Source organism: Canis lupus, unplaced genomic scaffold, assembly GCF_011100685.1.
Source record: "Canis lupus familiaris isolate Mischka breed German Shepherd unplaced genomic scaffold, alternate assembly UU_Cfam_GSD_1.0 chrUn_S1685H1879, whole genome shotgun sequence".
Classification (NCBI taxonomy): domain Eukaryota; kingdom Metazoa; phylum Chordata; class Mammalia; order Carnivora; family Canidae; genus Canis; species Canis lupus.
Window position 1 is genome coordinate 38,581 of NW_023330533.1, and position 5,442 is coordinate 44,022.

General features: G+C 49.3%; 1 long non-coding RNA gene across 2 annotated transcripts; it reads left to right on the forward strand.

Annotated features, from left to right (window-relative positions):
- The first annotated feature begins 255 nt into the window (after positions 1–255).
- LOC119878516 lies at positions 256–2,303 on the forward strand. 2 transcript variants are annotated; one of them, XR_005386964.1, is made up of 3 exons: positions 256–466; positions 1,379–1,509; positions 2,259–2,303. It is a non-coding gene; the product is annotated as an uncharacterized LOC119878516 (long non-coding RNA). The 2 variants fall into 2 exon arrangements; XR_005386963.1 differs by lacking the exon at positions 256–466 and adding an exon at positions 747–832.
- The last annotated feature ends 3,139 nt before the right edge of the window (positions 2,304–5,442 follow it).

A 5,442-nucleotide genomic window follows, 5' to 3' on the forward strand; every position in this document is an offset into this window, starting at 1 on the left:
GTCATAGAAGAAATATTAAAATATTAAAACAATGCATAAAGATCTTCAAATCAAGATGGGAGGCGGTGATTTTACAGAAGCATCACCACGTGGTGAACCTGTGGGCCTCAGGGATATGAGGGGGGACAGAACAGGGCAGACTGAAGATACCCAGTTGTCAGGGCAGAGCACCTGAAAGCAGGAGCACAGCAGGAGGGGATGCTGGTGGCTGTGGTCCCAGGAGAAGGCGGGGGAGAAGAAGCGGGAAGAGGACTGTGTGAACTGGGGTCTCTGCTATGAGGAGCCCCTGAGATGGTGCTGCTGTTGCTGCAGGGGATCCTCAAGTAGGGAGAGGCTTCTCTGTGCATGAAGGAGTAGAAGATCTGGGGAAGGAGCACAAACACTGAATTCCTAGCTGAGAAACGGGAGACCCTGACCTTGAGCGTCAGGATCAGTGCCCACAGCCTGAGCCAGGTGTGCAGGCCTGGTGAGCATGCCCTGGGGTGTATGTGTCCGTGTAGGGGGACAGGAGCCTAGGATGGTACCTTGGACCCCTTCCCTGGGTGCAGGATAGGGGAAAGGAATCCAAGAGGGCAGCGACCCTCAGTCCAGGCTGGCTCCGGGGGCCTTCCCTGCAGCGTCCCTGCAGTGTGTGGCGATGTTAGTCCTCCCCTCTGCTCCAGGGCCCTAGGGGTGAGCCAGTTGTCAATGATGTGACACATGACCCTCTTCGTCTCCCCCATAAAAATGTTCCAGGAGGGCTGAGGCCAGTGACCATGTGTTGGGGAGTTTGCAGACCTTCACAACCTAGGGGGACGAGGAGTCATGGAGGAGCATGAGCTGAATGTCTAAGGTCAGGCTGCAGTGCCCAGGACATGGGCATCATGGAGAAGTGGGGATGGAGAAAAACCCCAACCTCTGCCTTGAGCTGAACATCCCCAGGATCCCAGCCATAGGGAGGCAGCGCTGGGGGCTGTTTCTCAACCTTTCAGTCCCCAGAGGGAGGAGAATATTATCTTGGTCACTGCTCCCCACTCCCAGTTCCTCTCCTGGTGCCTGTAATGGGAAGGGCCTGGGAGGATCCCTCTGAGCTCAGGAGATCTGGGGCTGATAGTAGATGGTACGTGGGCCCAGACTCAGGCAGGGGCTGCCTTCCCAGCTGCCAGCACCCCATGGACCCCAGGGACAGGCTCCCAGTCTCCTGCTTCCCCAGTCCTGGTCCACACTGGCTGAGATGAGGGAAGAGGATTCCAGAGCAGAGCCCCCTGCCTCCAGTGCTGTGGGTACCCACCCCTTGTGCATGGAGGACAGGCCACACCCAGGTCACACCCAGCCTTCCGGAGGCTGCACCTCATGACCCCAAATGGCTCAGAATCCCCTGCTTTGGCTCCTCCCTTAGGACTGTCTCCAACTGTCCCCCCTGCTCCACTACTTCTCCAGGATCAGAGTGAGGCTCAGGGTCAGGAACATCCCCAGGGCAGGGACCACATGGACAAAGACATCAGGGGTGTTGCCCCCATGGACTCCAAGGTGGGTCCTCAAGGCCTGGTCTCTCTCTGTCTCTGTCTGTCTCTGTCTGTAATCGGAGCTCCTTCTCTATCAGCTGAGCCTCTGTCCACACTCTTGGTGGGGGGCCACAGGCTCGCTCTGTCTCTCCGATGACCTCTGTCTGTGGCCCCAGGTATGTGCTATAATTTACAGATTTATAAATAATCAACCTTTAGTTTTCAAACTATCTAGTGTTGTAGCTGTAGGACCTAGGGTCACACCTCATTGGGAAAGTGGATGGGATGATATTCCCCTGTGAGCTCCGTCATGGACCCCAGACTCCCAGAAGACATTCTCTGCCTGTACGAGGGTGCTGTCGCACTGGGGTACAGTTTACTGAGCTGCGACAACACAGCAGTGTGGTGTGGCCACCATCACAGTGCCGTGTAGGAGAGTGACATCACCACGAATACAGTCACCTGACACATTCACCTTCCTCCTTCCTCCACCTTCTGTCAATCCCTGGCCTCATTACCACCTCTAGATTCCTGCCTCTTCCAAAACACAATGAAATTCCCATGATGTGGAATTTAGCCTTTTATATGTTATTCATCCTGAATAGATGTGCAGTTAATATTCATGCATGTTTTTGAACTTAAGAACTTATTTCATTAAATGTTGACTAATATCACCCTCTACGACTATTCATCAGGTTGGAGTAAATCTTCCTTAATTCAAGTCTGGTCATTTTATTTTATTTTTTTTAATTTTTTTTTATTTATTTATGATAGTCACAGAGAGAGAGAGAGAGGCGCAGAGACACAGGCAGAGGGAGAAAGCAGGCACCATGCACCGGGAGCCCGACGTGGGATCCGATCCCGGGTCTCCAGGATCGCGCCCTGGGCCAAAGGCAGGCGCCAAACCGCTGCGCCACCCAGGGATCCCAAGTCTGGTCATTTATAAAAATCTGGTATAAAAAGTATGCAAATTTTTTATTCCTTTGAATTGTATTGATTATGAATAAAGTTTCCATAAACATTCATGTGGGGATTTTTCTCAAAAGGCTTTTTTTTTTTTTTACGTTTTATATTTCTGAGTGTGGCATTGATTTATGTGTTCCATGCAATCATCAAATAATAATAACTTGTCCTCTGGTTGAAGCTAAGGCAATTATGATCCCAGCTGCAAAAAGAGCTGACATGTGCATCAGCAGAACAAGGATGGGGCTGAAGGACCATGATAGCTTCACGACGTAAGATTATTTCTTTTACTGAAAACCAGAAGATGAGAAGTGAATGTTCACTAGACAAAAGAACCTGTCACTGATCCCGAGGACAAAACTTTCTCTTTCCTTTGACACCCTCTGTGCACAATGGGCTACTCTAAGTGACTCTGAGGTCAGAGGTGATGACGCAAGTGCCATTGCCAGGAGGTCCCCAAGATGCACCTGGGCTCAGGGCATCAACTGAAGAATCAGCAGGAACCCAAGGGGAGCCTAAGCAGGCAGCTGCTGGGGCGCTCACTCACTTTGCAGGTGGTAAGTAGGTTTTTATCTCACTCTCCAAAGGCCTGGAGCACTGTGCTAGCATTGAGACTGCTGTCACACGTAGTACAGTAATAATCAGTCTCGTCTTCAGCCTGGAGCCCAGAGATGGTCAGGGTGGCTGTGCTGCCTGACTTGGAGCCAGAGTATCGATCAGGAACCCCAGAGGGTCGAGTATTGGTATAACAGATAATGGTTCTGGGGCCTGTTCCTGGAAGCTGCTGGTACCAGCCCACATAATTGCCATAACCAACATTGGAGCTGCTTCCAGTGCAGGAGATGGTGACCCTCTGGCCCAGGGACCCAGACACCGAGGCCGGCTGAGTCAGCACAGACTGGGCCCAGGACACTGCAAGGGGGAGAGAAATAGGGTGATGCTGGAGTCTGGACCCCACATGTCCTCCCTGGGCCCCTCCCCTTGTCCCACATCCAGTCACCTGTGCAGTGAGCGAGGAGGATGAGGAAGAGAGGGGACCAGCCCATGATGGAGGTCATCACTGATCCTGTCTTCAGTGGCCCCTCAGCTGTGCAGAGCCTCCCCTCATCTCTCCCTTCTCCTCTTGTTCCTCTGAGAGAGGGAGGGGCCATCCTATGCAAATGAGACCTCAACTCTCTGACACTTCCCTGGCCCTGTCAAAGGTCCCTCTGCCTGAGGATTTCAGGGGGATGGACGGGGGAGGGGCTATGTGTGGCTGGGGTGTGGTTAGGGAGGTCCCAGCTGTGAGACCTGAGAAGAGGCCACAGTCAGTGCCAGGTGGTGTTCCCAGCTCTGATCCAGCATGAGCCCTAAGAAAAAAGCCTCAACTGCCTTCTGGCATCCTGACACCACCTCACCCTGCATGACATGGGAATCAGTTGGCCATAGGACTCAGGTCCTGTCTCCTGAGTGAACCACCTTGGTACCCTGAGAACTTTATGACCCTTACTTGTTTCTTTCTTTTTTTTTACTTCAATTTTTTTTATTTTTATTTATTTTTTATATATTTCTTTTAATTGGAGTTCAATTTGCCAACATATAGCATAACAGCCCATGCTCATCCCATCAAGTGCCCCCTCAGTGCCCTTACTTTTTTTTTCCCTTACTTGTTTCAAGATGTTGATAGACTGGTAATGACCTCAGGCACCTGGAAGAAGCAACTCAATGTCAGATAATTCTGAAATATCTGGTAATATGAGCACATGCAATACATCATGTATTTAATGTCTGGAGGCCATTAGTGATTTGAGAAAAGTGTCAGGGCCAAAGGCAACAGGGGGCACCTCTTCATTCTCCTGTCCTGGGCAGTGACCTTAAAATGATCCAGTTGCACAGTCTGGACACCATGCCAGGTGTGTTGGGTGGTGTCAGAGGGGATGGTGGGCTAAGCATGTTAGAGCAACAGGGAGCACTGTCGCATGGGTCTGTGAGGACAGACATTTAAAAAAATACACAAATTCTTCAAAACTGAGCAGGCAGTGTCCTCAGTGAAGTGTGTTGTGCTTCACAGGAGTCCCTGGAGTCTCATGAGTTCTCAGTTCTGACTCACTTTCTCCAGTCACATTTCATCCTCAATCCCCATGGAGTCATTTTCAGAACTGATATTCAGGCAGGGGGAGACAATCCCATACCTGGGCAAATTTGCACTTTAAAAAAAACTACCAGTATTGCTACCTGCTACCTGGGTCTAAGGTGAGAGACCCTTGAGGAGTGGAAGATAGGAATGCTATCAGTGAGTCCTCAGGGAGCAGAGTACTGGGGCTTCACTGTCCTGTCCTGATTCTTCCCTTTACCTCCTCCCTCATCAAAAGGAGCTCCTTTCAGTGATGAGGGAAATGATGCAGATGCAGAGGGAGGTCATTTGTATTCCCTTGCTCCCATCATTTGCACAGGACGGTCATCACCCCAGTCTTCCTGTTGCCTTACAGATTCAAGCTTTTCTTCAGGGGGCTAAACTAGAATATGCTATTCTTTCATCCTTGGCAACTGATTTTCACTTTGAGAAATAAGGTATTCATATTTGCATCTAATTTGTAATCTATATATATAAACATAATATATTTGTAATTATATTTCATAAAATATGTAAACATTAAATATATATGTTAAATATATAATATATTATTTTTAAAGATAATAATTCAAACAAGAGAGAGAGAATGTGTCGGGAAGGGCAGAGGGAAAGGAGAAAGAAATTTTAGCAGATTCCAAGCTGAACAGATAGCTGAGAACAGGGCTAGGTTTCAGGTCCCCGAGATCATGACCAGAGCCACAACCAAGAGTGGGAAAACTAAACAACTGAACTCCCCGGGCACCCCATAGGAAATACATTTTAACTAGCCTCTTCATTATCCTAATGCCTATGATGATTCACACAATAAATTTTAAATCAATACTTGTGAGCAATAAATGACAGATACAGGGGGACTCATATAGAAACAGCAGAGCAAAGAAC